We start from the raw sequence: 22,013 nt of genomic DNA, 5'->3' as shown, positions 1-22,013 counted from the left end.
ATTTTTTCATTTATTTTCCTTCAGTTTTATTTTTATATTTTTCCGATTTTTGCAATTCGAGAAGTTTTTTCAATAACGTTTGAGATTTTTTTAACAATTTGTACATTTCTTAAAAAATATTCGCATTTTTTTTAATTTATGCATTTTGTTATATGCGTAATTTTTTCAATTTTTCATTTCTTGAAACATTTTAAATTTTCATATTTATTAAATAGATCTTCCATTTTTTTAAAATTTCGGCAACTCCTGCTTTTTATCCGTGTTTTGAAGTTTCCCAATTCTTTTTATTATGTAATTTTTTTTTTTTATTTTCTTTGTTTATTTAAATTGTTGCAATTTTTTTATTTTTAGAATTATGCAATTGGTGCGATTTTTGCAATTTTTCATACATCCGTAACATTTGCAATTATTTATAGTTTGTTTCAATTTTTTAATGCTCGCTATTTTTACTTGTTTTTCTTATTTATATTTTTGTATTTTTTCGTTTTTTGCCATTTTTCCAATTATTTCAATCAAATCAAATTTTTTTTAATTTTCTAGAATTTGATTTAATAATCGCAATAATTCTAATATTTTGAATTTTTATTTTATATAATTTTTTTTCAAATTTTTCATTTATTTTCAATTTGTGCAGTTTTTACCATTAAAATTTTTTATATATTCGTTATTTTTTAAAATTTTTATGCATTTTCAAGTTTTTAACATTCGCAATTTTGCTATTTTTTCTATCTTGCTATTTTTGTATTATTTTCAATGTTTTAATTTTTTCCTGTTTTTTCCAATTTCTTTAATCATTTAAGTTTTAATTCGGCAAATTTTGCGATATTCGAAAATTGTGCAATCTTTACTATTATTTTGACATGTAATTTTTTATAAATTTTGATATATTTCCAAGAATAAAAAAATTATTTTAATATTCAAATTTTTTCAGTTTTTTCTATCTTTGCTATTTCTGTCATTGTTATTGTTTATTGTTATTATTGTTTATTTGTTATTTGCACTATTTTTGCTACTGGTGTATTTTATTCTATTTTTGCAACTTGTACTCGTGGTATATTTTTGTTATTGTTTTTTTTTGTTATTTCTGTTATTTTCGTTACACCTACTATTTTTATTATTGTTGTTATATTTATTTTGTTTTAATTATTTTTTGTTATTTTCGTAGTTTCTGTTAGTTTTGCTGTTGATTGGTTGTAATTTCAGTTATATTTGTTACTTTGGCTATTTTAGGTATTTTTGCTATTTTGCATTATTGTTGTTTTTGTTTTTTGTTTGGGTTTGTTTTGTTATTGTTGTTTTTTTTTTGCTTTTATCGTTGCGCTTTCTATTGTTGTTATTGTTGTTATTTTATTTATTTTCAATTTAATTTTCTATTAGTTTTGTTATTTTCGTTATTCTAACTATTGTTGTTATTATTGTTATATTTAGTTATTTTAAAAATTTTTTGTTATTTTTGTGGTTTTTGTTAGTTTTGCTGCTGTTTTTAGTTGCGGTTTTTATTTCAGTTATATTAGTTACTTTGCCTATTTTAGGTACTTTTGCTATTTTGCATTATTGTTGATTTTTTTTTTGTTATTTTTGTTATTATCGTTGCTCCTACTATATTTGTTATTGTTGTTAATAAGTTTTAGTTTAATTTTTTGTTAATTTTGTTATTTTGGTTATTTTAGTTATTTTGGTTATATTTTTTATTTCCGCAATTTTAGGTATTTCTGATATTTTTTTTATTTTTGTTGTTGTTCATGTTATTTTTGTTTTCTTTTGTCATTTCTGTTATTTTCGTTACTCGTATTATTTTTGTTATTGTTGTTATATTTTTTATTTTTGTGGTTTTTGTTAGTTTTGCTGTTTTAGTTATTGTTTTTATTTCAGTTACATCAGTTGCTTTTGCTATTTTAGGTATTTTTGCTATTTTGCATTATTGTTATTTTTGTTTTTGTTATTTTGGTTTTGTTTTTATTTTTGTCATCATTTTTTTGTTTTTATCGTTGCTCTTACTATTTTTGTTATAGTAATTAATTTTTATTTATTTTCTGTTAGTTTTTCTATTTTGGTTTTGTTAGTTATTTTGGTTATATTTTTTATTTTCGCAATATTAGGTATTTTTGATATATTTTATTTTTGTTGTTGATCATGTTATTTTCGTTTTCTTTTGTTCTTTCTATTTTTTTGCTATATTTTGTTATTTCTGTAATTTTGGTAATTTTTGTTTTCGACTTCAGTCTATTGCCGGGCACTCAACCTATTCCTTGGCTTGTAATTGTGAATGCAGAATTCAGCAACAGTTTCCAATTGGCGCTATCGGTCTACCTGATTCTGCATCTTAATGACCTAACATGCTTCCGAAATGCGCTCGCGTCGTGTATTTGGTTCAGAATCTGCATACGCAGTATTCAAAGGCCTTTTGTTTGGATTTCTTGGGTCTTTCAAAAATTAGTGTTTCATGAAAGTACAAAAATCGTTTCTATCAGTTACTCAACAGAATGTCGAACACATAAACTAAAATTAGCTGCCGAAACAAAACGAATGGATATATCTCGCTGAAAATAAAAACTCTTTTGTAGTTTTGGTTAGTTTTATTTTTATTGTTTCTGCTATTTTTTACATTTTCTGCTATTTTTTCGCAAATATTACTATCGCGATCGCGGCTAGTTATGTGTTTTTTTACAATATTTGTAATTCTTGTAATTTTACAACTATTATTTAAACAACGTTCTGTTTTTTATACAACTGTGATCTACGACAACCTTAGAAATACGAAGAAGAAGGTGATATTTTAATGTGAACAAGGAAATCAGCTAGAAGCTCCAAATCTTTGAGTCTTTGAGCTAAGACCTTCTCGCATAACTTCATTGCTGCTATTTCATTCATCAGTCTTTCTTCCGGACTGTTACTCTTTGGATACTAATTTTGCTATTGTATATTCATAGTTTTGTCTACATGAAGTATATTTTGATATTCTCTAGAATTGAAATTCTTCACTTAAAATGAAAAAGGGGAGGTGAACTAGTTCGAACTGACTATCCAATCTAAGCATCTGGAACAAATATTTCATTAGTAAAGGAGTAAACTCCCTGGACCCGACCCTGTTATTTGACTTTCCGAGAACATCACTCAACCGAGCAAACAGCTTTAGTTCCTTTCTTAGCGTGCCACGGTCAGCTTACGAGACGAAAACAGCTCTATTTTCTCCCATATCTTCTTACGGATTGCCCATTCCGTCGTTCGAACGGAAACGAGGGAATTGATTTTATTATTTATGAATTGGAACAAATATATTCCGATGCTGTTCGACCAATGCGTTGTCCTCCCCTAATGCGACAGTTCCACTTGCTCCTTTCTGCAAACCCGAACCGAACAGTTCAGCTGACCCTTCTCACCCCTGCCACCATACGTCGTTTCTCGACACGAGTGCTGCCGCCGCCGCCGCCGCCGCCAAGGATTGTGTATTTTTTATGACTCTTTCAGGCGTTATCTTCCCCTTCCGCGATTCTCTCGCGGGGATATCCGATCAGGTTGTTTGTATGACTCTACTAGTTCCTGCCAGGGTGCTTGTCTGCCTGCTGGTTGTCAGCTTTACTCAACAAGACGGGTCCGTCCGTCCGGCCAAGTGGAGGGAGGTAGCAAAAGATAAGCCGGTCACTTCGAAAACCGAACCGAAGAAATTGGTCCAAATTAGACGTAGCGAAGCGAGAGATATCGGATTGGCGATACGACAGTAGCAACAACAAAAAAAAAATGCCAAATCGACCAAAGTATGGGGATTTTTATGAGAAGTCGCATCGCTGGCCTGGACGCCACTTGAAATTTGGAGTGGCCACACTTAGGGCGCTGCGAACGGAGAGACAGAACACGACGACGGCGATTGAGAGATTGTTGATTTATACGGAAAACGGAATGCACGCACAGTAGCCCGGCCAAAGGGTGTCGGAAATTGGTGGGCCTGGAGGGTTGAAGTCATATAAATAACGGCCATGTATCATATTCTCTTGCTGCGTCGATATCCGTTTGTTGTTATGATAATCGCTGGATGGGTCGTAAATTTTTATTTGACCGAATCGAGTGATACAAAACAGTCATTTATGCTGGCCGTTTCTTGTTGTACTTCATTCAAGGAGCCTCTTTGTAGTGAAAGAATGTTGCATCGGAAATAATATAAAAACAGGAAGATTAAATTGTGTTAAGCGATTAATGTAAGAATAATCATTTTTAATTCAATTATTCAAAGTATAATCCTCACGTTTAAGTGGGCCTAAACTCGAGAAACTCGATATCATGCACAAGCATCTTTTCGAGTGTACTTCGGAACTCAAATCACAAAATAATACCTACTCACTTTAAAAATCACTTCGCCATTCTAAACCATCCACATCATCAGGAGACAGGCTTCCGTTTCCGATCGCAAATGGATTTTGCCTCAGTTGTTTACATTTAATTAAAGACAAAAGCACTCTCCGGTCCTTTTGAGTTTCCTGTGGGTTGAGTGGCGCATTAGAAGCCAAGATCACTTACCGAGATTATCGTAACTGCTGTTCTCCGAACGCAAAGAACCGATTCGAAAGCCGTCTCCTGCCAGTTGACGACGACGACGACGGCGAGGAACCGACATTGAAGGGTTTCCTTATTTTTCAAAATTAACCCTTTTTTCATTCACTCTCGAACGCGTCGTCACCGCCCAACGCCCCCCTCGTCCTCCTCCACGCCTCACACGCACACGCATGCACTTCGGCATTGGAAATCGGAGAGAGGCACCGGCGGTTGGCGGGAGTATATTAAATTCAGATTTTTGATGAATTTTTCATTATCTTTAACCCTTTCCGCCGCTCCGCACCGCACCCCACCGCACCCAACTGCCAATGCCAAAGGCTCCCGGGTAATTCTTATCGGTAAAAATGCTCTTCTTACTTTCAAAACGGCGATAGACGCGACCGTTCCCGGCAAGCCGAATGACGTCTACCCTCATCTGTCTTATTAACTTGAGCATTCTACTCTACTCGGATAGGGTTAACATCCGGCTGGGTTCCCCCTTCCATCGTTCGTCATCATCCTCGGTTTCGGTACCGTAAATCAGCCGCCACTTTACCGTCGTGAAGATGAGCATCGCACGCGGAAGCCATGGTTGATTTTTTGATGAATATTAGATTTTATTCATCAGAAACAAAAAAAAAGTCGCTTCAAACACCTTTGAAATTATCCTGCTAGCAGTGTCTGAAATGGAAATGCGATATAAAGACGTTGTTTTCAATATTTCAGACATGTATAGTGTAAAGATAATCTGTAACAGATAATTCCTAAAGGTAGGTGTATTCAGAGAGCTGCCATCAATTCGAAGTCTGACCAGTGATTGCGGTGAAATATCAGATCGAATTTTGGTTTAGGAAAAACGTTGAAGCTTGACATTGGAGAGTCGCCGAAGACTTGATATTTTCCCCTATTAACGTGAAATGCTTCGTGCATGCATATTGGAAAATATCGCTATCGACCCATCTCTCAGAACAACTGAGATACCATCTTCGTACGTGGCATAGTCCGGTTGTATTCAGCTCAAACCGACAATTCAACCTCCAAATTTCGACCCGAATACTGCGTGCTGTTTTCTACCCTCAAATGTACTGTATATTAATTTGAACTACTCATACAGAATTAGTGCAATAGTCATCACAGATTATGAATTCTCTGAGACTGATGACAATGTGGCAGTAATTCTTACATTAACATACATAGCAACATTGGATTTCTCAAATTTTCAAATTTCGATTGCCTTCTTAGAATGAACCATATTTGCCTTCCGGTTATTTTACCGAATTGAAACAAAAATTGCATGCAAAAGATCCTAAATCCGAGAGAATGAGAATTTTAATTGTTTTGCCAAAAAACTGTAGTATTTGTAAGACAGCGCATACGATGAACACATCATGATATTTTGTTACGAAAGTAGGTAGTCTCGTGGGAAAAAAATGATTATTGCGATTCCGAGAACACAAAGTAAAAACTAATTCTTTTATCAAACTTTTGATGTCTTTATTTTAAAAATCTTGAATATTCATATTTGACAGAAAAACAATTTTCCCCTGAAATAATAATTAAAGTCAAACAATTTTACACGGTGCACAAAAAACGTCATTTGCTTCAATTTTTTACGTTTCGCCTTCGGCTCATCAGTGCAATTAGCAGATTATGTTGATCTGCTAATGCCACGTCACGGATCAACATAATCCGCTAAGCAGACGTAAAGTACTTGCTATTTACAAGGCGAAACGTAAAAAATTTAAATCAGTCATGTGTACTCTTGCACAAACCGGTACCCATGAGGTACCAAAACCCCTAAATGACTACAACCTGTTGGCGGTCAGAATACCGTCAGTTTGTTTCGTTCTTTCGGGACGTCAGGAAAGACCTTACACCTCGGTGTAAAAAAAAAGTGACTTGTAAATAGCAAGTACTTTACGTCTGCTTAGCGGATTATGTTGATCCGTGACGTGGCATTAGCAGATCAACATAATCTGCTAATTGCAAACCGGTACCCATGAGGTACCAAAACCCCTAAATGATCATTTGCTTGCAAAAACTCGAATTTTTCCAGAAGGGAAGAACAAACATGATGCAACGAATGTTTTTGATTTTTGAATTCATTTTCACACCGCAATCTTAACTGTAATGTTGCTAACAATAAACTTTCAAAGTTAGAATTCGACCAGTGGCGCGACAAGTTAATCCCGTATTCGAGTGAGTTGCGCTGCGGTACGCTCCGTGCGTGCGGGTCGTGATTGCAAAATTCACTGCTCCGAAAGTATTAATCTTTCCACTCTGAAACTTTGCCAAGATTACGTTATGCCCCAAAGACTTCTTCTTTCAACTAAAAAAAGAAAAAAAATAGGCCAAAGTTTGATTTTTATTTTTTTTGTTTACTAATTTTTAATTTTGTTCATTAAATTAACTATAAAGGTTTTTTATGGAATCGGTTATTTGAAAGCTAAGGAAAAGACGCACATTTCATGTCTTGGACTAATTTTTATATCTTTATTAGATTTTACAGTATAGGCTGTTGAAAAAAGGCTCTTCATTTTTTTTTTTGAATAAGCGAAACCTCAAAAATTCATATCTCAAAAATTCCACGTACCATATTGAAATAAAAAAATACGTGTCGAATATTTTCAAGTTATTTACCGAAAAAAAAAATAGTTAGATGAAGAAAAAAATTTTTGTGAGGCTGATTTTGCGTGGAATGCCCCATACACTAAATCAAAATCATCATAAATATCCACTTCTCGCAAAATGTTTGATGAAAAGATCGTGCATTTTACCAGTTTTTATGGAACTTGCAAATGCCCTATAAAGGAAATTAAAAAAATTGTGATTATAAAAATAAATCAGCTGATAATTATTTGCTTTTAACGATTTGTTTGGTCTAGTCAAGACGTAGACCCATATTAAGCTAGTTTTTTTTAGATGGTACTTGAACTCGTAGCTAGCTCCTATTCGGGAATATCGTTTTGCCAATTTAAGCTACACTGCATGTGAAACACACGAAAAAACGGACTAATTGAAGGCTGAAACAACTGGCGGAGGGATTACTATAGATAAATGACTACAAATGAACGCCGTGGCGCCTGAGCACAGCTGAACATGCTCGGTTCTTTTGTTCAATTAGGCTGTTTCTTCGAGTGTTCCACATACAGGATATTTTAATTGGCAAAACGATTTACCTGGATATGAGCTAGCTACGGGTTCGAGTCCCGTCTCGACTGTGGCTTTTTCGCGGTTTTCATTACATAGTTGTACTCGCATGTCTTTTTTTAACCTGTTTTCCTCGTAAGAAGCTGATAAAATTTATTTGCTTTTGTTTGCTGTGTACTCAAAAAGTGGAGTGTTTGTGTTTGTTTTTTTTTTAAGTCGATGTACTACATTTTCTTGATTTTTACGTCAAATGTACTGTTTATCGTGAAAAAATATATACGAACGTTAGCTATTAGCAATGGAAAGTGAAACGCGAGGAAAAAATCTGCACACTCACGTTGGTCATCAAACATGGTCAGAAGGAACATGCTTGAACCCGTCTGATGGATTTTTGGACGCACCAGACTCATTACAAATCTTCAGAAGTAAACAAGTCTCCTTCAAGTGACTTGGGCTAGCTATTCACAATCATCTCTCCCAAATCATCAATTTGTCCGATGCCCTGGCAATGATATATGAACTGATGAAAAAAAAAATGATAGCATTGCTGACGAATTGCTATCTGACAAAAAATAGCGACAAGGAACGCGGACGAAGTGAGCTCACCACCACCCAACCGGAGAAGAGAATCATACGATCGAAAACTATGAGTGAAGGTAGTTTGAATAAAAAATTAGAATGTGAGTAGGGATTTCATCCGTGTGATTTACAATTTTACAACCGAAGCCCAGAGAGGACCGAGTGTCATATACCATTCGACTCAGTTCGTCGAGATCACAAAATGTCTGTGTGTCTGTGCCAATGTCATTCAACTTTCTCGGAGATGGCTGAACCAATTTCCACTAACCCACATTCTAATGAAAGGTCTTAGGATCACACAGGCTGCTATTGCATTTTTATCGCGATCCAACTTCCAGTTCCGGAATTACAGGATGATATACACGACAAAAAAATGGAAAAAATAGTCACTTATTTTTCTCGAAGATGGCTGAATCGATTTTCACAAGCTTACATTCAAACGATAGGTCTTATGGTCCTACAGCATGCTTTTGAATTTAATCTTTATCCGGCTCCCGGTTTCGGAATATGTGCAAATGTATGCAAAAAGGGGCCCTCAACTTTTTACGGAAATTTCTCAACCGATTTTCACAAATCAATGGTCTCGAATTTCTTAATAAAGTCCCCGAAAAGTCCATCCATATCCGACTTTCGGTTCCGGTATTACAGCCCGAGAAATGAAAAAAAAACTCAATTTCAAGAGTATTTTCTCACAAGCAATAGCGAAAAGAGGTGCAAATTTGTAGAAAAGCTTACTGGTAAATTCATCTTTTAAGTAAGATCTTGTTAGTTAATGGATATATATAAACCTACTTTTGGAATACCAGCCCCCGGTTTCCGTTTTCGAAAGCACCGATAATAGTGAAGAAAAGCTACAAAAAACGGCAATAGTTGAACCGATTTTTACAAATCATGGTTCAAATTAAAGCGTTCATTGTTTTAAAAGATACTGTGCAATTTCATCCAGATCTGACTTCCGGTTCGAAAATTGTCATTGGCGATGATTGTCAAAACTTTCAAACCATCACACAAAATGACGATGCCAAATCGGTAGGCATCGGTACGTGCTGGTACGGTAAAAGAAAACACGCCTTTGCCTTTGCGAACGAAACACACAGCGTGCTTTGTCCATTTTCATATAGCGTACAGGGTTGCCACATTTAAATCTATATTATTCAGGACAAAAATCTGTCAGTCTTTATCGGGGGATCAAAATTCTGTATTGAAAATCTATGCAGAAAATGATAAGAAATTGAAGCGCGACGAAATGAAAACAATCATTAAATCGAATCTGAAAATGACAGCTACTTTTTGTTTAAAGCTAGTGTTTATTGTAATGTAATTGGCAATCATTTCTTTTTACTATCTTACATTATGACCAAGACTACCATCTTATCAGAAAAAATCTTAGAAATCATAAATAATTACGCTAAAATAATTGCAAAAGAAAATTAACTATACCATTCGACAAAGCTCATCAAGCAGATTTCATCAACATTCGGCACAATTCATCGACTTCATTTAGTGCGACAATGCGAAATAAGGAAAATTCTTATTAAATTGTCATAACCTATTTACAAATTAGAAAGATTATGTTATTTTATATCCAAGAGAGAGTTTCTAATTTTATTCAAATCTGAAAAAAATCTTGACATAATCTTCTGAATGCCCTTGGCATCGAAAAACTTATGTATTATGCCTTAATTAATATATAGTTAAACAAAAAATTATTTTCTAGTGATATTTTTGAAAATATAAGTTATATGAGAAGTTAAGAGTAGATTTTTTTTATTTGCTCATAAATACTACCATGGAAAATCATGTTGAAATGGGGTTAAAACTAAATCATTAATTTTTCAGAAACTTTCCGTGGTATGCTTGATGCATATTTATGGAGAAATCGTAAAATGAAATATTTAATTCGAAGAAGTGAGGTTGGGATTAGGGATGCCGGATTTTTCGAATTACTCGATTATTCAATAATCTATTACTGAATTTCAATCGATTGCTCCATTAGTTATTCGATTATCGTTACAGAATTTTTCGAAGCATCCGTTTAGCTTAATAATCGAGTATTAGTTTAAAATTATTCGATTAAATATTACTCGATTACCTGGGTTATTAATCGAATTTCCGATTTCGATCGATATTACACGGAAAATAAAAATTACCTATTATTTAACTTCTTAATTTTGAGTTCTTTTGAATCTTTTCTTTCATTCGCTCCATCAATCGTTGTCAAAATACAAAGAGCAAAAGCACGCAACAGCGAGAGTTTCGCTCAATAAGCTAAACTTCTACTCAACTGTAGAGTAAATATAACTCATCTTTAAGTATTTATGGAAACTACCTAGAGACACTTTACCTAGGATTAGGTTATTGAACGGAACCCCCAAATTGGGTGGAATGTACTTAAAATTAGGTTGTTTTGCGGTTCCGTGTAGTTGGGATATGTCAAAAGAATGACCATCACGCCATCTCGTAGTGACCACGGTGACTAGATTCTTCAATAAGCAAAATTTTTGCTAATGCTTCACTCTCACTTGAAACGCTGCCTACGTTTCCCAGGTATACCGATTTAGCGGTATTTATACTGATTTTTGACTTCTATATCGTAATACAGATATGTTCTTCTAAAATACCGATAATTCATAGTTTAGGATAGATGAATACTGATTTTCGGTTTTGGCTTGGGTTGGACTGACAAAAGGGCCTCACATCAATGAACCCTGGTCACAATTTCTAGTGTATATATGGTAGGGATATTCTATGCTATAAAACTTTTTTCAATAATTCCTCCACCATTTTTCAATTTTCCTTACGAAAGTGTTTTAGTTCTAATAATTCGTATTTACCCGCCTGTTTCACAAAAATTTGAACATGTATTGATGAGAAATGTGGTTGCAGGAGGTTGACTTTGATTTTGATGATTTTGTTTGTATTTTTTACACTAAATTCCTATTTCCAACGTTTAATAATCACTGTACCCTTTGATTGTAATTAAAAGATAGATCTTATCATTTCTCATCTAAACGTCTTGTGCTCACGATGGGATCTTAGCGTTATTGAACTTATACTGGTACTCTTATTTCAATAAAAAGGTTTAGTTTATATTTCAGGGGTAATATTTAAGGGTGTACGATTTTCAGAAGAGACATATACCTTGATGAAGAACAAATCCAGTAGCCGAAACGTTGGACATCAAATTAGCCGTTATTATTCAGGAGACTTGAGAAATTACGGACTGCATTAAAATATTATTCATTTTATTTTAGGGCATTAATGGAAGAGTAATCGCACAATCTCTGTATTCGGCGAGCCATTTCACCGAATGCCATTTTGCCGAAAGCCGTTTCGCTCACAGCAATCATAAGCGGAAACTGTTTTACCGAATGAGTCATCTTACCGAAAGAGTTATTTCACCGAAAGGACAATTTAATTGAACATATCATTCGAGAACCCTTTCGGTGTAATGGCCCGCTCTTCAATCGAACAAGTGACGCAGAGTTTGTCCGTAGAGTACAGAAGATGTAGGTTCAAAAGGAAAGGAAAATAATGGAACGATTAGTAATTTTTATATTTAAGGATTTTTTTTCAAGTCCATCCAGAAAGTCAAGGAATTTAATTTTCAAATTTCAATCAACACAGTGTTTGAAGTAGTAAAGAGAAGCTCCATCCTAGCTAATCTATTAATCTGCCGTTGCCTGTGGCCATTCTTGCTTTGATTATTAAAAATGATTATATCCTTCAGCAAAAAAAAAGTGAATTCTTCCCTTCACTGAAAGCAATGCTCATTCTTCAGATTATCAATTGAAGCTCTGACTAACTGTCCCCGAGATACTCACATACTAACCTAACACTTTGCTCATCCTAGACAAAGGGTAATTCCGACTCAACTCTCAACTCCAAACGCCAAGACAACAGCCCAGAAGCGATGCGATCCGGTGTGTAGAGCCGGGGTCGACGGGAAAGGGGATTCCAATCCGAATATGCATACGTAATGCCGCGTAGCATACCAGGCGTCGTAAGAACCGGAACCCGTTTCATCGTTCGCTCGTTCATCTACGACGGCGGTTAGTGCACCGCAACCCACACGCAGAGGAAGAAATAAAATTTGACAACCCTTCCCCGAACCCGGCGGCGCTGCTCTTCCGCTAATTTCAACCGTGACATCAACCCAACGGCGGCGACGGCCGAAGGATGTCAGAACGCGCTGGCAGCTTCAAGCCGCGTGTGCAATATATTGAAATAATATAAAATACAACGCAAGAATTTGATATGATAAAGAATCCATTATAAAATATAATAAAACTCACCCACGGTGAGGTTCTTCCTTCGGGGATCTGGGATCCAGTGAAAACCCCCATCATCTTCCCATTTTTCCGAAAATAACGATGAGACACGACGGTTTCCTTCAGAGCGCAAAGGAAGGGTTGTGGAATATCCCGTATTCGTGCGGGTTTTATCTTCATTCTTTCGGCTTTGCACGTACATATAAAATCCCGAAAAACCACCATCCGTCTGCCCCGTCCTTTGCTTTCACTCCCAGGGGCTGATGACGAACGGAGAGAGAAATTTTATGAAATTGGAAAATTCGCTACTTCCACAATTATATTAATTACGAAGGCAACCCTCCGGCCGGGACCAGCATCCCGAGCCCCACGGCACGCACCGAGTGAGAGGAGGGAGGAGGGGATATCGGGCTGACGGTTGGATGACAGGTCATGTGGATGTTAAATCTCTCGCTGGCAGCAGGATTAAAGTCGGATGACTTTGTGTTGCTCGATAGGATTGAAATAATACCAGGAAGATTATCGGTGAAGGAGTGATTTTACGTTCGCCGCTTGACCTACATTGTTTGCGTTTGCGGATTAGAATTATATTCTAGTAAATTATTAATTGTTCGTAAATGGATGCAGTCAGATGATTCGAATGTTCGGTAAAGTCTGTATCAAGCAGTTTTTGTACGTTTCGCTATAAGTTACCTGTTTAATTTATGATTTGGTTTTTTGTTTGCACTAACTTCAAATTACTGTTACTTTAACTACATTTTCAGTGACAGTTACCATTTCTGCGATTCGATGGAAAATTAAATGTGGCTGTCAACTCGATGATGTTTGCGGTTCGCTCTTTCAAATGAGGAATAAATTTATAAGGTAGAACTTTTTCTTTTCTATTAGTTGAAAAATAGTTACATTCACCAGCAATTTCGTTTCAAATTTCAGAATGAATCCTCATGTTAAATGTGTCGTCCATCTTGTCGCAATTATACTGGAATTGCTGGTTCTGGACTAAATTCATGAACCTCTCGGGCAGCTGTACTGAAACGAAAAATTGTTTGGAGCACTTCACAAATCATGTTTTTATCTTAAGTGAGTAAGAGTTTGTAAGTATGTGCACACTTTCAATGTTAATCTTTGGACTTAGATTACAGAGTGGAATTGAAGTCAGTGAAGCACTTCCGAATCGAAATATCACTGAAAGTAAACAACAGTGGAAATAATCGCAAATTTTGCTGCGTTAACGCTTGCAAGGCACGAAAAAACAAACGTTATCGCATCATTTCCTTTGAAACCATCATTGAAATATAAAAGGAAAACAATTCTGCAGCACACGAGCACAAAAAAGATTTTCGTAAAGGTATTTGAACATAGATTAAATCTAATGACCGTATATTTTTAGTGATATTGAAATATCTTAAGGCGCATGCAGTTCCTTCAAAAATATTAGTCGTCTTGTGAGAGTCCCAAGCAGGTATTTGCTATCAGTAGAACGTTCGTCGCATCTTCGGAATCATACATAACGTTTGCATTTTAGAAAAAAAACAGACAAACGTGCCGACTTTTTTACCCGGGTGACGAAACTACCCTGCAGCATCAATCATAGTAACCCATGTGTCAACAGACAAAATTTGACAGCTCTATCAGTCGAACTCTAACCGTGATGGCAAAAACAGTGAAGCAACTCCGTTCAGAAGTGTGTGTGTGTGCGTTCAAATCCCACCACGACAAAAACGGACATTGTGCGGCACTTTGTGGACGCCGGATACGCCCGTTCCGGCATCTGCAACATCTTGGCTCGTATTAGACAAAAATCAGAGCATCGAAAGCAAGCTCGGTCCCGGACGGCCAACGATCCTGAGCGACTAAAGAAAGCTGAAGTGGTAGACCGAGAGAAAACTGGCTACAACATCTCAAGGAGGTTAGTGCAACCGGTCAAACAGTGAAAAAGTACCTGACGAACATGGACGCAGGTGTCAGGAAGCGGAACTCACGTCCACTGGTTTCGGAGCTTCAGGCAATGACGCAGTGGCAGCGGTTGAATAAGATGATCAACTTGATTTTCCCGGCGAATCGCGACGTGGCGGTGGTGATAGATGACGAGACCCCTATCTAACCCTGGATGACAACGACATTTCACACCTTCAAGTTCCTCAAGAAGGTGCTGCTGTGAACGACAATCAGCGAGAAGAGGATGTCAAAGTCGCTCTTCTTTTTTTTCCTCCGGACTGGCCGTGAACGAGTAAATTTATAGTACGAAATGCCTGCCGGAAGTGGCGTCGTTCATCAAGAAATACCATAAGGGCGAATACGCGGTTTTCTGGTCGGATTTGGCTTCGGCCCACTACTCGAAGCTACCGTTGTAGGAGATGGAGCGGTTAAATGTGGTCCCAAAGTCGAAAATTTCTTGGCCACCTTGAAGCTATAATAAGATTTATTCCAACAATTTTGTTCTGAAAACTGAGAAGGAATTGATACATAAAACGAAGGAAGAACTCAAAAACATGCCTACATGCAAGTTTTCCTTCGCCATGGCGAATGTTTCGGTTAACTACCGGAAGGCCTCTCACAAGGACATAGATTTTTTTTGCATGTAAGCTTAAATAATTACCTTACATGGGGAATCATCGAAAACAATTGTCTTTTTTAGCTTCCATCCGAAAAAAGTTCGTTTTTACCTTTTTTTATATATAAAAAATATGTATAGAATTCGCTCTAACTTTAGGAAAATGGTTTTGAGATCGGATGTTCACTTTTTAGGTTGTTCAGGACGACAGTTCGCAAGACACCGATCACCCAGTGATTGAAAGAGAGATAACAAACACAGTCAACTCAGTTCGGGTTTACATCTCATCCAAGTCAGTCGATAAAACAAAACCGCTTACGTTGGGGATAGAAGAAACCAAGTACAGTATTGTGTAGTGAACAATAGACCTCGAAAATGTGTGAACCAAACGAACAAAAGCTACCGCCGCTATGAAAGAATACAATTATTGTTGACTTCAGACAGTGCAAAATTCGACCTTCGATACGAGAACTTGAAGGTTTGCTTAAGGAGCAAATGCATCTTGACAATAAACGTGTGCATTTACTTCAATGCAATAAGACCAATAATGTTGTTTATATCCAGTTCTATAAAGAGTTGGATGCAACTCAATTCGCTAAAAACAATAATAATGTGCACTATGTGGAGCATGAAAATTCCATTCCAGTATATATGTAAGATAGTGCTATGAAAGTGCGTGTGCATGATCTTCCCTCAAGCGTCATCGATCCCTATATTCGCGCAACTATGTCCCAATATGGAGAGATTCTCTCTATCGAAAAAGAAAAGTGGAAGAATTTTTCCCCGGTATTCTAAATGGCGTACGTTTGTTACGCATGCGCTTGAGGAGGCCTATACCTTCTTATGTGACATTCGATCAGGATACAAGAATCCCATGCAAATCACTTGTTACCTATGACAATCAGATGACTACATGTCAATATTGCCAAAAAGCTGTTCACTACGGTAAGCCATGTGATAAACTGGACAAAGAGACAACTATACCAAAGGACAACGGTGCTTCCTTCACACCAACCCCTAGCAACCCCAGTACACCTGTGACAGTCACCAACAACAATGAAGCATCCCCTTCAACGAAACCATCCAACGTATCCCCTATAGAACAAAGTACACCAGCTGCAGTTAACAGCTTACCATCCAACCAATCAGCAACTGCAAACAATGTACAACAAGGCGCATCTACAGCAACGAAATCAACAACAATACCACGGCAATGGATGACGAGACGAACCACGAACAAACTGCCCCTCAATACTCGCAGGAGGAAAATGGAAGCTCCTCTCCCCCTAGAAAAAGGGTGACAACGAGATCCAATGCAAAAAAAATTATCTAAAAACTCAGCTAAATCGGCCACGTGAAGCTTGTACGCAAATAGGCCTGAATAGAATATCTTTTAAATAAAAAAAAAACACAGTCAACTAGCACTCGGTGATCTTACCTATTTAGATGATACGATCAGTATTTAATCAGCATCAGCATTTATCCCAGACACGAAGTTGTATGCTAACTGCTACCTTTCTTATGCTCGGTCAAAAAAAAAAAACAAAATTCATATTCGTATTGTTGGACAGATGACAGACAGATTAAAATTAAGAACTAGAAATGTAAGTGTTTAAACCATTGAATTAATATTATGTGAACTCTAATATCAAGCAAAATTACAGCTAAAAGCAAATTCTAACCTGAACCTGAGTTTCGCTCTACGGATCCGAACGAATCCTGTCACATTTGCCAACATAGGTTATAAGAAGTTTTATGTCTGAATTTTCATTTTTTTGACAGTATCTGTCACACTTGACCTTTTCCCCCTATTCCAACAGTAGGAGTTTTGAGCGCTGTATGACAAAGCAATGCGTGGGAGCTTTTATTTTTTATATTTTTACATACAATTGTTTCTAAGTACCAAAAAGACTGTGTACAGCATCCTTTTTCATGACATTTTTCCTCGGTCCGATTTTAGCACGGTTCGTTTTTCGCAACCTTATCGTTCAAGTATGACATATGTAAACCAGATGATGGCAGCATTGTCGATTTGAAAACAATTCTATAATTGTATTGACTACTTACAATAATAAATGCCGGAAGAACATAACACTCATATACCATTCGAATCAGTTCGTCGAGATCAACAAATGCGTGTGTGACAAATAATTTCACTAAATTTCGGAGATGACTCAACCGTCGAAGTCTGAAAAGTCGTATGCTCCCAAACAAGGTTCCTGAATTATGTTTGGATCCGACTTCTGGTTCCGGAACTACAGGATGATATGTAAAACGAAATTAAACAGTTTGAATCAAATGTAAACTATACAGCTGCTACCGGTTTTCGAACTCCGATTCCAGTATCGAATCGTTTCTCATAACTCAATCGTTTTCTCAAAAAAAAAAACAAATCGAATTTAAGAAACAAAAGTTCATATTAAAATAAATCCAATTCTGACTACCGATTCTGAAACTGTAGGATGATGAATTTTTAAAATTCAAAGCGATATAGAAGATGACAATCCCGAAAAGCTTTGAAGCTGGACTCAAAAATATTGCAATTTATTCTTCATATGGCCATACGAATCGGTTTAGGTTATGCTGGTTCCTGACTACCGGCTCTGAAAGTACCTTAAATTACCCTAAACCCTAAAGTGGAAATTACTTCGACATATCATGGAATGTTTAATCGATTGTCACACTTTTAGATTCAAATTCGATCCGATTTGCAGTTTTGACATTTCAGAGTAATGAGTGATTAAAATCTCAAATTGCCGCTTAAAACGACGGACATTAGAATAATGTCATGAAAACTGAAACACCGAAGAATATTCATGCAAAAACCACATGCGGATTGATAAAAAAAGGTAACATCTCACTGCTAGGTGGATTAAGCCCGTTTTTAGATTAGCATCACTCTTGTTATACAAATAGGTAACGCAAATGTCAAGCACTAGTTTGGAAAAATGATGCTGACTGTGTGACATAAACACTGAAGCATGCTTTTGTGAACTACTCAAATCAATCTGAATCAATTTTTGTCAAAATTAGTATCTGAAATTATTTAATCAAAGTATGAAATATATTTTCATGAGACTGTTATGAAAGAATAGAAAGGCATTATCACACCACTAGGTGGATTAAGGGTTTTTTTTTCTTCTATAATTTGTTATAATGGAACATTTAAAGAATGTTTTGTCAAGTTTTTAAGTCAATCAAAGCAGAAGTTATTTCTTCGTAGTATGAGATCGGCAAAGATAAAGACCCATAAATTGCTGAGTTTTGTTCCGATAGGCATGAAAATTTCACAGAATATTCCTATTATGTTTCGCTATAACAAAATACAAAGGAAAACATAAAGATTTTTCAAAAGTGTTAGACCCAACCCGCCCCTTAAGGATTGTACTTATTATCAAATGTTAAATGGACATTTTTTGAAATTTATATCTTTGGACGATTTTAATTTCTCTTTTGCACGATAAAATGCGATAATTTTTCCACTGTCATTGCAACAATTTAATTGCACAAACATTTTCAAACCTGCTTAAAATGTATTCTGGCATTTCTGATGTGCACAGTATATGGCATTTGTACTAAAATGAGTGTAAGCAAAAATTTTAGCGCTGGGGTCTAAAAATTCATACCTCGAATGAGCAAACATTTTCACAATTTCCGTCGAGCAACTTCTTGCTTACCTTTAAGGTCTATTGACACATATCCGGTCCGGTTTAGTGCCGGCACGACACCGTGCACGGATACTGATATTATTTCATTTGTTTTCTATGCGCACATTCACACCTATCCGGCACCGTGCCGTTTCAGTGCAGCTCGCCGTCAGTGTAGTGTCCGTCCGGCAAACTCAAGTTCGTCGTCACCGATATTTTTTAATTTTCACTGAAGTCGGTATTTCACTGCATTTGCTGTGCCAGAACGGAAACAGCACGGAAACGGAACGTAAGGGTTCCGACCAAAAAAGGACACTAACGGTGCACTGAAGGCACTTTCACTGAACCGTCACGGAACTGAACTGTGTGATAAGTCCTTTAACGGCCCTCATCATTACGGTGAGAAAATCGGAACCCGATACGGCACTGGCAAAAAAATCCAATCCAATCGAAAGCCTGCAATTGTTTCTGCGATCAACTTCTCCCAAATTTTCAGTTTTCTTTATCAATAATAATCACTTTTTGAGAACAACAATAAAAAAACTGGCAACTGTGTTATTCTCGGTGAATTTTTCAACTAACCGTATAGAAAAGCTTATTCAATTTTACTCTCAATAGAGAAATTTTTACTCACTAAAGATGTGATGAAAATTCTTTTTCTTGATTTGTATTTACAACCAACCATTGCCGTCAAATATGTTTGCCTTAAATGCATCTCTAAAATAGAAGTTTAGAACAATTTCCAACCTAAAATTTCGTAGCAATCCATAACTATTCTTTCTAATACTTATACTCGGAGGTCTTAAACCTAGTTCAAATCTATCAAATCGCCTTCAAACTAGAAAAAGAAACTAATCAAAAACAAACTATCATATTTTAGATAAAAATTTCTAAAATTATCATACAATTTCGAGGCATTATTTTTTAATCTATCAAACCGACATCAAACCGGCGTTTGTCTTAAGCTTACAACACGAATATTCACCGATTAACTCCCCGAACATTCTGGCATTGAATTATCGGTTGATGATCTGAACGGAGGGGAAACTAAACCAAACTGTCAATTGATTACTGTGCGGAGACGAGCGACAGACAGAGAAAAGGAGCGAGATAGCGCACGCGAAGGCAACTGGAAAAACCGCAGAGACGTCGGGAAACTTAAAAACTGCGCGTGCGAGAGCCGCAAAACTTCCACCGCCACCGTATGAACACGGTGAGGAAGGGAAGTGCAACGGTTGAACGCAACCAAACCTTAGCCTATTCCCGGACCCGTGGAACTTTGGCGATAACTTTCCTTTACTGGTTTTTCCTACTTTTAGCCCCGTACCCGGAGCTACCGTACGCGCGACGCTTTTCTAACTTTGACCCACTTTTGAGACGCAAAAAGTTTGTTTTTGAGTCGATCCGGCAAAACTTATCCAAGACTACGGGCAATGAACGGAGCAGACGGGCGCGGCTGTTTTGTTCCTTAATTTCTCCAACAATAATCGGAGTTTTTAATCAGTTTTGTAGGGGAGGGGTGCCAACGAACTTCGGCGAGCGGACCGTGTGCGACACCAACACATCCTTGAAGAGTTAGTTACTTTGCGGAAATCAAACTCGAAAGACAACGACCTTCCGCAAGATCTTCGAGTTGTGGGGCCGGGGTGGAACGACGCCGGTGGTAGGTGATTATGATTTCCGAAATTTATGAATGAGATTCTAGTCTGCCAACTTGATACTGGAAGTGATCTTGGCGAAGAAGTTTGTCTCATTAAAGTTTTCTTCGCAACTTTCCTGATTTGCAATGTCAGGGACGGCGCGATTTTACGGCGCGTTGCGTTCGCTGGAACTTCACTGACAAGTAACAAAACGAGAAAAAAACCAGCCAACCAACAATCGATTCCGGGGTGTTGGTCCCCTCAAGTTTTTAAACTATTAAACAAAGCAGGCCAAAGGGATTGTGCGTAAAAAGCTGTCTACGTTACCGGAATAACAAAGCAACCCACCCCGCCGACCCACAGTAAGCTCATTACTGCACAAACGTCGTGCCGGTGTCCCGTCACCGTGTTTGAATGAAAATGGTGAAAGTTTCTAATTTTAACGTGAAAACTTTGTTCCAGTTCAATTTGGCAAAATATGACAAAAGTCTGCAAAGTTGGCCGCTGTTTTAGTCTGTTCAGTGAAGTGACCCAGGACCAGGACCAGGCTGCCTGCCTGCCGGTCGAAACAAACTTCCCGCAGAACGGGGGAAACGCCGAGTTGTGCTTGTTTTACTGTTTTCGGAATTGTTCGGATCAGCTGAGTTGGAAGTGTGGAAGTCTAGGAGTTTTGTATCGATTTTCTCGAGTGCGTTTTTATTTGCACCCAGGGAACCAAAAAAAAGTATATATATAAACGAAAACAAAATGAGCCAGTTTCCGGCCAGTTGGACCATGAGGAAGGTCGTGTGCTTCGGGAAAGTTGGTAAAATTTGGATCAGTTCTGAATGGGGTTTTGCGAAAAACTGCGTCGAGAGGGGAAAAACTGCGTCGGTAAAAAATTTTCTGTGATACCGAATGTGCTATATTCCGGTTCTTGTTTGGCTATGGAGTTTTGGGAACTGAGCTGGTTTCGTGCCGCAAAAGAATATTGTGCACATTTATATGCACAACCTTTGCCTGAAACTTTCAAGTTTCATTGCTCTATTTTCCACCTTCGACTTCCTCCTTACTAATTTAAATCAACAGTAATCAATTATCTCAAATTTTGCGACTACTGAATGGAAACATATATTGGAGAAGTCAAATGAATGAGAAACTCACTGAAAAGATGATTTTTTTTAAAAAGATACGCTCAGAGACAGGACTCGAACCTGCGTTCTTATGCATTCCGTGCATACGCGTTTTTAGAGAAGGAAACAAGTGATTATAAATATACTCTCCTGCTCAGTGCTTGTACTGAAATAGGTATAGAGCGAGATGACTAGTGTTTGTTGTCTGATGAACAGAGAAGATGTTTGGATATGCGATACCGGTCGTGAGGCGGCTAGGATTTAGACCATGTTCAATGTACGCTCAGAGTGGCGGAAACGGTCGCCCTTATTCTGAATAACGTCGTATCGTTTTTTCGCTCGTATTTCATTTGTATTCTCCATAACGCTAGCAAAATCAAAGGTAGCTATGATTCGATCGAGCCACATTCGATCGAAAAACCAATACGACGTTATGTAGAATAAGGGCGGGTAATTTGATTTTAATTTTGATGTCGTCTATCTACTTTTCACGTTCTTCTTGCTATTGTCTACTGTTTACTTATAATTTCTAC

This window comes from Malaya genurostris, chromosome 1 (genome assembly GCF_030247185.1).
Source record: "Malaya genurostris strain Urasoe2022 chromosome 1, Malgen_1.1, whole genome shotgun sequence".
Lineage (NCBI taxonomy): Eukaryota > Metazoa > Arthropoda > Insecta > Diptera > Culicidae > Malaya > Malaya genurostris.
Note: the sequence above shows the minus strand (reverse complement) of the source record.